The following is a 15,061-nucleotide window of genomic DNA, read 5'->3' as shown; positions in this document are numbered from 1 at the left end:
CCGCATTCTGGATCATCTCGCAGAGTAGACCTGCTGTGGTTTTTATTTTTTCCTTACCGCATAAATTAGCGAAGCCAAGATGTTATAAAATAATTGATTCCTAAATACCGTGTTGGCCCAAATATAAGGTGACCCTGATTATAAGACAACCCCCCCTTTCCAACACCAGTTTCTGGAAAAATACTTTTTGAATATAACTTACATCATAGTATAGTTACACACTCTCCTACCAGGCTCTTGGAAGTGGTCAAAAAATATTTTTTCCAGCAGTTAGCATCTGTAAGACTGCCTGTTTGTCTTTTTGAGCTCCTTATCAACTGTGACAGTGGTATTTGACAGCTTGACATATTCCATTTCTGAGACTGGGGCTGCTCAATTGATCAAATTTTATTTTCAATTACAATTTTAGCTTCTAACGATTATGAAAACAAGAATATCGAGATAAATCGATTATTCTGGCACATTCCGTTTCACAATGATGCTCTGGTTTTGTCTTGTGTTATAAATCATGTCTTGGAGCAGCCAGACAGCGCAGTTAGAGAGAGACAGGCAGAGTGGAGTTAACTTGCTGTGGTCTGAATCAGTGGATGAGTTGATAAACTCGTTGCATTCTCTCAATGGTTTGGTTTCTTCTCACAGAAAAAAGATTTAGGTGAGCCAAAATGCAAAAAAAAGCCAGGTGAGAACATTCAAGCCGCTCATTGGTCAGATAAAACACAGGAAGAAGGGTGTGAAGAAGGCCCTGTCTGCCCAACTATCAAGGCAACATTGCCTTGATAGTCACCAGCATCATAGTATGAAAAGTGCACCTGGCTATGACAGCATTTCGCTTAAACTTCCAGATAACACCTTTTAGTTAGGTAAGATTGCAGTCGACTCACCATAGACGAAGTACTCTAGAATTAGTTTGTGACCACTTCCTCCAAAGGTTAAAGCTGCACTTGTCACGGTCAGCACTCAGGTTCGACTGCTGTGTTCAGATCTCCCCAAATGAATTGTACCAAAGGGAAAGCGAAAGAGTTTGATTCAACCAGACTATACAATGCAGTTTTGAAAACACCCTACATAATTTATTCATTCATTACATAATTTCTTTAAAAACTCAATTCACCAGGAACCCATTTTCACTAAATAACAGACCTCAGAATTCCTTCACTAACAAATTGGTTTGGTATTTAAATCCCTCTGTGATAACTTTGTAGTAAAATCATAGATTTTTACTTAACCAGTGTTGTCAACTCTATACAATATAATGACACGCCCTTTTCTGATATATGGAGAACTGGATAGTACACTGCCAAAAAGTTGGAAGTTATTTGCTCATAGTGAGCAGAAATAATTAGAACAATGTTTACTGCACTGAACGTGTTTATTGTCTTGTGTAATTAAAAGTGCAACAGACTATAATTGAAAAACTCTGACTTTGTTCAAGGTGATGTTATTGTGCCAAGCTATTACATGGAGCTTGAACAAGAAGTGTAACTATATCAAAAATCTCAAGCACACAGCATTGGTGTCATATGTTACATAAAATATGATTCAGAATATTTTATGCATATAAAAGATCATATATAAATTTTTTTTACATATGATACAGAAAAACTGGCTGCATCAAACATAAAAATATCCATATGTCTTCTTTTTAGTACAGACAAGCAAGCAAGCAGAAATGCTCTCTGGTCTTTTTCATATTACTTAAATCAGTTTGAATATCACTGCCATTGCTTTTATTGTATTTCTAGAGCATTTACAGTCTACTGAATGTTGTGGAGAGGAGTTTCTAACTTCCTCTGTCATCGTCACTACACTATTGCAACCCAAATTTATTTCTCTCCTTTTCTTTCTAGTTTCCATTGATGCTCATCAGTCAGTCATCAGTATCTTCACTTAGATGAAATTGGCCGTCAGCCCCAGGACCAAGCCCAATCACTTGTACAAAATCAGCCCTCTCATCTTGTTCTTCCATCTCTTTATTTCCTCCCCTCGCTCTTTTGTCTTCATGCCTCCCGGGAATCAGAGTCTCACATCGTCTCTGCCCCCAAATTACAGAAATCAATCAGGGGAACTTTTCTTGTGAACTCATGGGTGGATCTCTCTTTTCAAGCACCACGCAAATGGATAAAACTAATCTCACACTCATCACTGTGTTACATCGCTGCTGATTCTCCATTTCAGGAGTGCAGTGACTATCGTTCCCTAATCACTCTTTGAAGTGCATTATATCAATGAAATGTGTATGATAGTTGTCTCTCTTCTAAGATCAGATATATCTGCATCTCTTATCTTTTGTCCAGCTTTGCCTGCAGGCTGCAGGTTTTACATCTTATTGTGTCTTCCATCTTGCTCCAGCAGAGAGGATGTTTGGAGCACGTAATCAACCTCATATGCAAAGTTGTGATTCTTCAATTTTGATTCTTGATTTCATAATCAAGGGTTACATCATTCTTCTCCCAATTTCCTGCACAGAGAGATGTAATTTTATATAGTCATGAATTTTCTTGAATTACTAGTGAGTAGTTCTAGGTTTGAATTATTGTGAATAACTTTCTATTACGCAGAAAGGGGGATGGGATATATGTGCAATTTTCCAGTGGTGATTATTTTCTCCATACCCAGAAGTAATTAGCATTAGTCAACTATTAATCACCTCTTTCAAATTAGACCTCAGAAAACATTCAAAATAAAAGCGTCCTAAAAGGGCCATTGTTCTTTCAGTGCAAACACAGCTGAAACCCACAGTTATTTATAGCGAAACAAGTAAAAATCCAATTAGAAAAAATATGTTTATCTAATCTAATCTAAAAGTTGCAAAAAGGCAAAACTAATGAATGGGTAGATCAACAGCAACATCCTCACTGTGACAGCGAGCAAAAGAGGTTATTGAAATGTACTGCATTTGTCTGTAACTCCAGGTTTTCTTTGCCCCGAGGTCAGGCTCACAGGCTGACACTCCTCAATAAAGAACTTAGGCTGGCAATATGGACATATTAAGGAGCCTCCCACTGCTGACCAACCAAAACAAGACAGGATGCAGTGCAGCCACAAAGGTCACTGTACTGTTCATCACTGCTTTAACAACAAGCAGAAATAGATGCACATGTTGGTTCCATGTTGATTAATGAGTGACTGGTTGCTCTTCAGCACCGCTAATGCTGCAACCTGACGACCTGTAATGTTTTATCCTTGCTACAAACTGCTAGCACAGGCTAACATTAGCTAACAGATGGAGCAGTATTGCCTCAGTGTTTCTCCCAAGACACCTTCAATCGTAAGTAAACACTAATGTCATATATAAGATATTCTGCTGTGGCTAACATTATTACAACGGCCCTGCGGAACACGCCTCCTCAGCTGTCCCATGGCCTGACGGAGGTTTGAGAGCGGCTGTCACTGCTGTTAATCATGAGGTCAGACCCCTTTTCTATATCGTCAAATAACTAATTAAAAACAAACTTATAAGAAAAATGAGCACTTGGACAAACATCAGCATGATAAGAACTACGTGAAATGACAGAAACCATCTTTGGGAAAAATTTATTTGATATGTACTTTGATTTTTTTAGTTTTGCTCATGTCCCATCCACTAACATGGAGGGGGCGGGACTTATGACCTATACTGCAGCCAGCAACCAGAGGGCGATCGAGATGTTTTGGCTTCACTTTTGGGGAGCTGTCATGACGTCCATCTTTATATACAGTCTATGGGCTGTACGGATCTGTATTACCAGCACCAGACTGCATGCTGTGTCAGTCACAGTCAGCCAACACATCAGGTGAATGATACCAGGGTGATAGGTAAAACTTAAACCCGTGACTTTTGCCATAGTGGTTGTATAAATTCAGGACCTGAAACCTTCAGTGAACTGATCACTGAAGCTTTTTCTGTGTTGTAGCTACAAGGAGCCATGGTAGGGGTGGGCAGGTCGATATTAATAACGATATCTGACACATGCAGTGATGGCTGAAAGAAAGAGGAGCATCATGTAGAGCTATTTTATGGCTGTCATGAAAATGTCGCAAACTGCTATGTATTGTATGTAGGAAGGCTGTTCACTACTGTGGCAACACCACCAGTTTGTTTAAACACATGAAAAACCATGAGAAAGAGAACTCTGAGCTATAAGAGAAAAGAAGGGAGGAGAGACAGAGTTCACTGGCAGAGTCTTTTCAGAGAAGCAAGGAATATCCAGGTATACAGTTTGTAGTAGTGAAATTAATACTTTAGTGAAATTGAATCTTCAGTATTGGTTAATGATTCATTTTCAAACTGCAACCTTTTTAAAGACACTTTCAAACTGCATTTAGTTTGCAGTCTGCAGGTGAACCACAATCCTGCTTACTCATGAAAACTATGATATGAATGTTCCATCAGTGCGACCAATCACATTATGAGACATATCAGGTGATTATTGATCTTATGTGTCTAAACCTTTATGGTTTATACACCAGATAACACCTTTTCCACAAGTTAACACAGTTCCCTGGGGTCTTAATAAAATGTATCTGACATGCTTTGGTCAAAATACCACAGTGATCAAGCGCCACTGCAGCCTTCTCATCCTGTCTTAACAGCCCTGTTCAGAACTGCTGGTCTGAGTGTAAATAAGCTTAGATTTTGCTGTGATTTAATTGCAATAAACGGATCAAAAGGATGCCAAAATAACTACATCATGATGTCGATTTATAAAAAGCCTGAATTCATCCTTTGTCAGGTCTGTCCACACTCAAAATAATGTAATCTATAGACATAAGTATAGCATCAACATTATTGTTATACACATAGATATCTACATACTGTGTAACATTAAAATCATATTTAGTCACTGGCATTTAAGATGTTTATTATTGATGACAGCAGCTGAAATGGTGTGTGACTCCGGTGTTAGCTCCGGCTAGGCTGAGAAGCCAGTTTGAAGATAAATCCACTTAATCCCAAAAGTTTAAAAAACAAACTTCTCCCGCTGGTAAACTGCTCTGGATGAGAGCAGAATCGGGTGTTTACTCCCCCAGAAGACAAGGAAGCAGATGCAGCGACAACACAGGACTCTTCGGCTCTGCTCTCTCCTGCAGAGCTCACCGGGGCTCAGCAGCCATCCGTTGGCAAGCATGACTCTGCTCCCTGGTCCAGCCCCGCGATTCAGGCAAATTCTTTGCCCTTAGCTTAGCTTAGTTTAGCCTAGCTTGGCCCCATGTGACACAAGAAGGGGCATCAAATCTGAATGGTTTGTTGAATCACATGAGTACAAAGCAACCCATCCCACACCAAAATAGCTGGGTGGTCTTATTTCACATCTTGTGTGTTAGTAGGCTGATCAGAGGCCCAAATACATATGCACAAGCACTGAAAAAGTGAGTTTTTCATAATACAGCGAGAGAGAGATGACCAGATTATAAACATGTCAGTGCAGGAGCTGCTGTAACAACCCGACAGCTGTCTGATAGATATGCACAGAGTCACAGTGTTATAAAAGAAGAAGGACATTCAGAGGTTTGATTTGATTCTGATCTGTGTGAATTCACGCTGTGTCATATTTGAATGTGAGGACAGTGATCAGTGTTCAAAGAAATGACTGATGTACATAAAAGGGGTAACGTTGTTAAAGATAGTCCTTGAGTAAGAAACTGATATCTGACCAGGATTTTGATTCTGACATACATTAAACCGCTGCTAATTAATGCGCTTCAATATGCACTTTGATATCGACTGAATGAATGAGGAAATGAAACGTTGTGTCTGACGGCTGCTTCAGGCTCGGCAGGAAGAGATAGAGAGGAACTCAGTGGTTGTTGTAGTAAACCTGCCAGCCAGCAGGTTAGGTTAGATAACCCACCCAGACTTTAAGTAATCTTTCTTTCTGGAACAGAAAATCCAGAGTTTCCGTCATCTCAGGGTTAACAAACTCAGAGTTTGCACCAAACCTGCTTTCTTGAATACACCCCAAGTTTTGGACTCAGCGTGAGTAAACATTCTGCAGGTTTCTTGTCAAGAGATTGATGTTGTCACTTCTGCAAAACTTAACTAGCTTTTCTGGGGTGTCCTATGTCAGAATAACATTCTTAATTGCTGATAGTGGTGGCTCTCACTGTAGGAGATGAAGGAATCTGTTCAACACAGATCATCAGATGTGATCAGATGACAGCAGACAAACACACCGTGGCTCCTTGTAGCTCACTCTAAATACAACACAGAAAAAGCTTCAGTGCTCAGTTCACTGAAAGTTTCAGGTCCTAAATTTATACAACCACTATAGCAAAAGTAACTGGTGTAAGTTTTACCGACCACCCTCATTATCCTAAATAATTTACTAACAGTCATTTTCCCTGCTTTCATTCACCTGATGTGTTGGCTGACTGTGACTGACACAGCATGCAGTGTGGTGCAGGTTAATAACTGAAAATATAATTTAACATGCAGGCTGCTGTCACTAACATACCGATCTGTACAACCCGTTGCTAATAGCGTATTTGTTCCCTGCTGACTCTCATGTTACATCACATAAGCTACATCTGTTAACAGAAACAGGCTCGATAATAAGGCTAGCAAACCACAGCAGTAAAACACAGCTGAGATCGCGCACATCCATTATATAGTATTAGCCACAAAGAGAATATCTTAAACATGACATTAGTGTTTACATCCATGGAGGTAGAGATATTAATTGATGTGTATGTAGACGGTGCACATTTATCTTAAAAAAAAAAAAAAAAAGAGCCTGAGTCAGAGCGGGCAAAAGTGTAGCACACTTATACACAATAAATCTCAATAAAATTTTATTCAGTCTTGTCCATTAAATTCATCATTTAGCAGACTTATATTTCCTTTTTGATGATAAAGTGGAATCTGACTGTGTATCAGTAAAGCCTACATTACATTTTAAATATATTTGTTCAGCTTTAATCTGACAGGGGACAAAACACAGGAGGCAGCAACTGAGGATGAAAAATATAGTTAAAGATTTAAAACATATATAGATCAAAGACGTAGAGACGTGACTGTAAGCTCACAGTTTGATCCAGTAATAATGTGTTTGGTGATTTGCAATTGAAAAGGCGTTGAGGTTAAAATACGATAGATTTTAAAAATTTTAGACATCTATTTGTATCTTGGCTCGACAGCATTCAGTGATGCTGTTCGATCCTGCTCACTCAGAAATATTGACATATAATCTCCAATATTATAGGAATGATGTTCCATCAGTGCAACCAATCACATCATGAGTGATAGAGATAATTATTCATTGATCCTACGTGTCTAAAGCTTCATACAGATTTTTTAGATTTAAACTGAGATTGCATGCTATGTGCAATAAACATTTCAGTGCAGGAGCTGCTCTAACAAACTGACAGCAGTCTTGTGTGCACAGAGTCACAGTGTTATAAAAAACAAAACAAAACCTTCCACTCTTATAAAGGACATGCAGAGAGTTTATTCTGAGCTGAGGCTGAATTCATTCAATATTTGAATGTGAAGGCAAAAACCGCTGTTCAAAGAAATGACTGATGCACATAAAAGCTCAAACTTTAGAAAGTCCTTGAGTAACTAAACTAAAATCCAACCAGGATTTTTATTCTGACAGACAGTAAACCTCCGCTAATGAATGCGCTTCAATAGACACTTTGATACGGACTGAATTGATGAAGAAATGAAACAGCATGTCTGTCTCTGCAAGAGGGACGAGACAGAGAGAAACTCAGGGTTTATTGAAGAAAACCTGCTAAAAATCTTAGTGTCAAATTTTGGAATTCACAATTTTAACGCAAGATTAAGCTTCATTTATTACAGCAAAAACAGCTTTGGAAAGCCTTTAGTTGGTTTCAGTTATTTAAATGCAGTGGTGGAAAGTAACTAAGTACATTTATTCAGTCACTGTACTTAAGTACAATTTTAAGGTACTTGTACTTTACTTGAGTATTTTTGTTTTATGCTATTTTACGCTCCAGTCTGCACCTGCTTCTCTGTGCAGTCTGTGGCAAAGCAGCATGCACAGCCTTCAGTGTTGAAAGGCTATTACTCATGATGTGTAACCAATCACATAGTGCGGTGGGCGGGACATTGCTGGAGACCACAGACTGGTGAGCACTAGGGCTGTAGTCAACCATAGAAAATCTTGGTTGACTGAAATCGTACATAATCTTCAACTACTCGATTAGTTGATTTCCTATTGATTTCCGAATCAATGGATATTTGGCGTTATTTTTGACATTAAGAAATATTTTTTTGGCCTGGCAGGAGTTCTTGTTATTATAATTATAGGAGAAACACTGATTCAGTAAATGTTCAGTACGTTCAGTTAACACTCAGTAAACATTGAGTACAGTTAGACCCAGCAGTCTCCATTAGGTTGGGGCGAGTTCAAAGTTGTGAATACAACGCCGTTTTCAGGTAATTTGTTAGTGTGTCCCTCCCGGCGCAGGAAATAATGGATTAATCCTGGAAGGCTGTTGATGTCGCACTTTTCTCCTTATGAAAGTAACACAGAGATTATTTGACCAATGAGAATTTGGTCGGACGAGAGCATATCGACCAACCAGTCGACCAGGACACTACAGCCCTAGTGAGCACAGACAGAGAGAGGTAGGCTGCATCAGAGCCAAAGTAGTGTATATCAACAATGGGATAAAAAAAAAAAGACGATTCTGATAATTGTAAAAGTGCTGAATATCAGATGCGATAATCAGCCAGGCCAATAATCAGTCGTCCTCTAATTCTGAGTACACATTTGCAGATTCCTGTAGACATTCACAAATCTCAGTACGCATTTAGAGATTCTTTTACACATTTACAAATCTGATTACGCACACATGGATCGAGACATAGGTACACAACTCTTCATACACATTTGCAAATAATTTAGCTATAATAATATCCCCATACTCCTCCCCCTGAAACTACAGAAGACTGTTGTTATGAATTAATTTAAATTAATGCTTAACTTAAGTTAGCAGTAATATCTTAATCCATTTTAAATATCTAATACTCAATCCACCACTATTACTACCCAGAGGAGCTCTCTGTTATTCTTTGAGAACTACAATTACTTTGGGAAATTCATTCAGCTTACTATGTTGCCTGCAGGATATTTTCAGCACTGCCACACAAGACCGTTTATTAAATGAAGCTCAGGGTTATTGGGAATTGTTGCGTAAGAGCTTGTGGCTCTGGAGCTGTCATTTACTTGCCCAAGGTAATAAAGACTTCAGCATCTTATAGTGGTGTGCGAGTGACATTGTCCTGCAAATACATCTCACTTATGTTGCCTCCTAGTTCTTACAACTGACAGCAGAGAATTTGAAGGGACTGCTTACAGCATCATGACATGAGTGTAAAGACCATATATAAACAATTCAATTCTCTCTACTTCCTTATCTATCTCTCTTTCTTTTCGCCCAAGGATCTTCCTTCCTGATAGCGGAGAGGCACTTGTTGAAGTTTGGGGGAATATTTTGGGCAGCAGTGGATGACAAGTGGCAAGACGGACATGTCAGGGCAGCATGACTGCTGTAAAGCCACCCTTCACAGTTGGGCAAGAAGATGGCTGTCAGTGAGAGTTAGTGAGCCAAAAGTACTGACAGACTAGTGCGTGGGCTGGAGTTTATACTGGGCTTTCAAAGTCGACCCACCGAACACCTTGGGGTCCTCACAGAGATAGATGCTCAGTAGCCACTTAACACTTGCTCTTTTTTTTTGGAAAAACATATATCATAAAAATAAGGCTGAGGAGGTTTTACTCTGTTGTGTGCAACTTTAAGAGTGCACGGTGAGCAGAGCTGTTGAAAGACAAGCACTTTGAGAGGAAGTTTTGTTTTATGCCTTGAAAGTTTGAAATATAGCGTACCATAAAACTTTGGTGCACGGCAAATTTTCTGAGAAAACACAACCATGCCTAAAATGAATACTGTCAATTTGTTTTTTTCTTGTCAGGGAGTATCAAAATGATGTGGTTGGTTTCCAAACACAGACCAGGCTTTCGTCGAGAAAAGTAAAATGCACTCAAACAAGCACTCAAAATGGCCATTTTGATGCCAGAGGGTAAAATGTGCTTGAACGTTGTATATAAATAACTGTGTTTGTGTGTGTGTGTGTGTGTGTGTGTGTGTGTGTGTGTGTGTGTGTGTGTGTGTGTGTGTGTGTGTGTAAGTTGGCAGGGGTTTGAAGAAAGGGGTGGTGAAGTTCATGTTTGACTGCATCTGCTTGTGGGTGAGGATGCACCATTTACTGTGTCCACTGAAGCAAAGACCCAAACATTTTCCAATTTTCTACCCGTGAAGATGCCAAACTAAATTAAGAGCAGACACAAAACAAAGAGGCAGTTTCGCCAGCTCTGGCAGTCAATGAAGCACCCAGCACAATTTTGTGTTCCTCCCTGAGTCTCACTGTCTTCTCACTAATAGATATTATAAATCATCTGTTTATTTGGAAAATGGTTTTAAAGGGGATGTATCGTGCTCATTTCCAGATCTTTTTTAATATTCCGGGGCGCTACTTGTATATCTTTGTGTAATTTACAGTTCAAAAAACTATTTATTTATCATATACTGGTCCTTTATACAGCCTCTCAGTTCAGTGTCTGTCTGAAACAGGCTGTTTTAGCTCCTGTCTCTTGAAGCCCGCCCTCCTCAGGAGGCTTCGTAAACAAACAGCAGTAGTAGGATTTCACTTCTTTTTCTCATTCTTTACTCAAAATGGAAACTTCTCAAATACATCTGCACATGTTCGAGCCAGAATCTGATCAGAAATGTGCGAGTGGACAATGCCAACAACCCATAGAACAACCTTAGTAATAAATTCCCACGGATTGGATGGCTGTTTGTGGGCATGCACCAACAATCTCACATCATTGCGATGAGGAAGTAGAGGTAACATTTCAAATGAAGCGTTCAGATCTGGCTGAAGCCTGGGTTTTTGTCTTTCAGGGAGCATTTTTGGAACAAATTTGGTAACTTTGACAATGTTTAACAGACATCTGACATCATAACAGTATAGAAATAACAGAAAATCACAAAAAGCATGTATGTCCCCTGTAAGCTTGTAATGCAGTGGTATAAGGTATACACCAAACAAAAAGAGAATTGCCTGATGGGAAAGTGTGAGATGGTGAAAGTATAGGGGATGAGGGAAAAGAGCGATGAGACTGATGAGACGAGAGAAATAGTGAAGAGGAAGAAGAGGAAGTACTTTATTGATCCCTGTGGAGAAATTGATACTCTGCATTTGACCCATTCTGTAGACACACACTAGGAGCAGTGGGCAGCAGCAGTGCAGCACCTGGGGACCAACTCTAGTTCTTTTGCCAGTGCCTTGGTCAGGGGTGCTGACAGGAGTATTAACCCTAACATACATGACTTTGATGGAGGGAGGAAACCAGAGCACCTGGCGGAAACCCACACAAACACGGGGAGAACATGAAAACTCTTCACAGAAAGGACTTAGGACGGCCGGGATTTGAACCCAGGACACTAGCGCTGGAATAGGCAGGACAATGACACTTTTTGTCCCCCCACTTTCAGCTGTTATGGTAATAAGTTGTAATGTCTGAGCCAAGTATTACGGTCACAGCGATAATGTCTAAGCCTACTCTAAGATGTTGGACCTTTTAAATCAAATCATAATCAGAACACAGAGGACTGTAAGTAGCCTATTAAGCCTGCCAGGCTAGTTTCAATAATTTGACCACCAAATACAACATTGGGCCCTATTTTTCGTGAGCACAAGCAGCACACGGACAGTTTGGTATTTTCCTGACCTTGAAATTTGCTTTGCCTGTCCGTGTGGTATTGTGGTGCCCAACGCTGCATGCGCGGTGAACTGCCGGGAGAAGACGTGCAAATAGGCAGCGCAAAGCGAGTTGTTGGTGTTTTTGTGGAAAACGGGTCATAGATGTCTCAGAACCACATCTGTTTCTGAAGCAAAGTCATTGCACTGCCAGTTGGTGATTTTATCAACAAGAGCAAACTAAATACTTGATGTAAATGTAGTGCAATAACAGATTAATTCTTGACATATAAATAATTAATTTCAATTAAACACTTACTAACCAAAATTGGCACAGAAAATAACGTTTAATGTGTTTAAAGCATCTGTATTGATTTGTAAATGAATGTGGATGATTCTTACAGTTTCTGTTGTCACAGCTGCTTTATACTGTATCAAATGCTTGTCTTTCAGTTCATTAAATCCCTGCAGCATCTGAAGGCAGCAGGACTGATATGTTGCCGCAGCCTCTGAGAAGTGCCGCTCCAGAGTGCAATGCCATTACACAAAGCCATTCACTGTGTTTACTTTCATTAAATCAGCTGAAAACGACACCAGTCAACAACAGAATAACCACACACATCTCCACAGACTTGACAGTTATAACTTGATATTCTACCTTTTTATGACTGACACGTCGGGTTAGCGGGGCTTATCATAGCCTGTTTTCCAACTTTGTCTTTTCAAACCCAGGACTTTCTTGCTGTGCGGCAACAGTGCTAACCATTTGAGCCACCATGCTGCCCAATAATGTAAGAGTACGGGATGGGTAAAGGCACAGGATGAGAGTAAACATGAGGGTGGGAGAATAGAGAATGAGATTCATTGTCTAGCAGCAGAGGGCCCAGATTAGATCACAAACTTTGCTGTTTTACCTGAGCAATTTGCTAAAAAAAACAGGGAAAGGGACTGAGAATAAGAGGGTAGAAGAGGGAGAAGGGTGTATAGGGGATGGTGGAGTTTGAAAATAAAGAAGTTTTGTGCAGAGACAAAAGGGCAAGACAGGAATTGATTAAGTGTGTAAAGGTGATGCAACTCCCCTTTGTACAAATTACATTTATATGCAGCTATTCTATATCAGTGATTGATATTCAATGACAGACTTCAGTGTTATGTGTGTCCCTTTCTCACACAATGGTAAGATTTTTTTAACGTATTAGTACTTGGTGATAGCTGTATGCAAGTTGGACGACCTTTCGTTTTTCATGCCGTGGTGAAAAAGATAATGCGTCTGCTGCTGCCTCCATGAGACAGAAACATATTAGGTGTAATCAGTAAAAAATTTCACATTTAGGCTTGTTATTTGTGTGCACAGTGAGTTGGAATTGGTTAATCAAGCCACAAAGGAAATTGAGGAAACTAAGACAGCGTAGTGGTACATTTCCTTATTTTTAACATGGACCAAATGACCACCACCAACCTACCTCTCTGCAATATCTGTCGGGGAGCTGCCTATAAACATGATTTATGTGTTTTTTCTGGAGGCTGATGGATCTCAGTGGTTAACTGAAATTTGAAATTAAGGGAAGTTAAACTTTGATGGGGTTCATGATATCAGCAACCGAGATGGCTGGTAGAGGAACAACCCACAGAGTTCATTATTTTTAATTAGTCCAAACTTTTCAGTCTCTTTACTGCTGGCTTTGCACAGAATGCCACTGCTCTTTCATCTGGTACATACCGCCATCAGACTACAGACTTGGAAACTCTGAATGGTAATCATTCCTTGCTTTTGTTGGGCCCACTGAATTGATTCCCAAGAAGTCAACTTTGGTGTTGTATTCTGTAACTACAGATGTTGTTTGGCTGAAAATCAGTATTGGTTTTGGTCTGTTTTTGTGTGGAAAAAAAATCACTTGAGAAGAAGAAGCAGGCAGTCAGAGTTGCAAATCAGAGGTATAGTGCATTCAAAACACTTTCTTGTTGTAATATGGAACAAAAAACAGACAATAGTTGCCAAAATCGACCCAGAATCTGAAAGTGAATTGGTTTAAATTGCAACTGTATTATGTTTTTTTTAAAGCCTTATATTTTAGCTTGATTGAATGTTCTTCACCAAAATGTACTGTGAGACTCGCAGTTAACTTCTCCCCCTACAGACAAAAAACAAAAAAGAGAGCAACAATTTTAACTGCAAAAGTTTCAATCCATCACTGTCTTTCTAAGGTGACACAAAGAGTTGACAGAAATTGACGGAGGACTTCATTCAGCCCTTTTACTGAGGTGGAAACAAGTGCAAGGATGAGTGCGTTGTCTAAGTTATCCATGCTATTCTCACATGGTAATGGCAACATATTGTCAGTGGAGGCAATGAGACTAGGGAGGCAATGGTTTCAATATTTAGAGACACAAGCAATTTTCACATGCCTATGCAAAAAAATTTTAAATGTGGAAAAATTGCAAATACCCCAGCAGAAAAAAAATCACAAAACCATTTCTGGAAATGTGGGAGAAAGTAAAGTATTTGAAGAGAGGGTGCGCTATGACTTTGCCTTTTCTGTCACTGTGTGCTGTAGGCTATTATCTGTCCAAAGAGACATCAGTCTGCTGGAAATGTGACATGAAATTACCCACAATCCCCTTCTGCCCTCCCATCAATTTGGCAGTTTCACAGCCCCCCAGAGCTGCAGTATAATTTAGGTAGGGATTTCAAGAGAAATTGTGTGTGCTTGTGTGTGCATCTGCATGTGAGTGTGTGTGGGCATAAAGGAATGAGAAGGAGATAACTCGTCTACTCAGGTTGAAAGATTGACATTGAATGGAATGGAACTTTCTTTCTGAAGATGAAGACAGATAGGTGAAGTCCAATAGCACAAACTTCTTCTGCCACCCCTTCATTTGCAAAGTCATTACAGACAAGTCTTAGTGCAAGTGATTTGACTGAAGGTAAACTCTTCAAGTGTCTCATTAACTACTGCATGAACTTCACCAACATTCCTCCCTTAATGTGTCAGCTTTCTTAACAGTATATGACAACTTCTAGTTTAGTATTAGCCTGATTTTCAAGACTAATTTTTCTATGAATATTGCCTCAAAGCTTTGAAATGATATTCAGGCTCACCAACCAGACACTGAAGCCTCTAAGCCTCTGCCAAAGGCCCTTACTAATGTCTTCTGGGACTTGATCGTACCAATATATTCCTGAAGTAAGTTTTGAACACCTGGCTTAGTCCCCAGACTAAAGACAGGCCTCATCTACTTTCCATCTGTCTAGCTGTGGGGCCCAGGTGTGTTGATGAGGAACAGTAATAAAGGCAAGGTAGCAAAATGCGCCAAGTGGTACACAGGGTAAACCTCTCACAGCTTAAT

Source organism: Thunnus thynnus, chromosome 18 (genome assembly GCF_963924715.1).
Source record: "Thunnus thynnus chromosome 18, fThuThy2.1, whole genome shotgun sequence".
Classification (NCBI taxonomy): domain Eukaryota; kingdom Metazoa; phylum Chordata; class Actinopteri; order Scombriformes; family Scombridae; genus Thunnus; species Thunnus thynnus.
The sequence above is the reverse complement of the archived record's forward strand: the minus strand, read 5'-3'. Positions refer to the sequence as shown.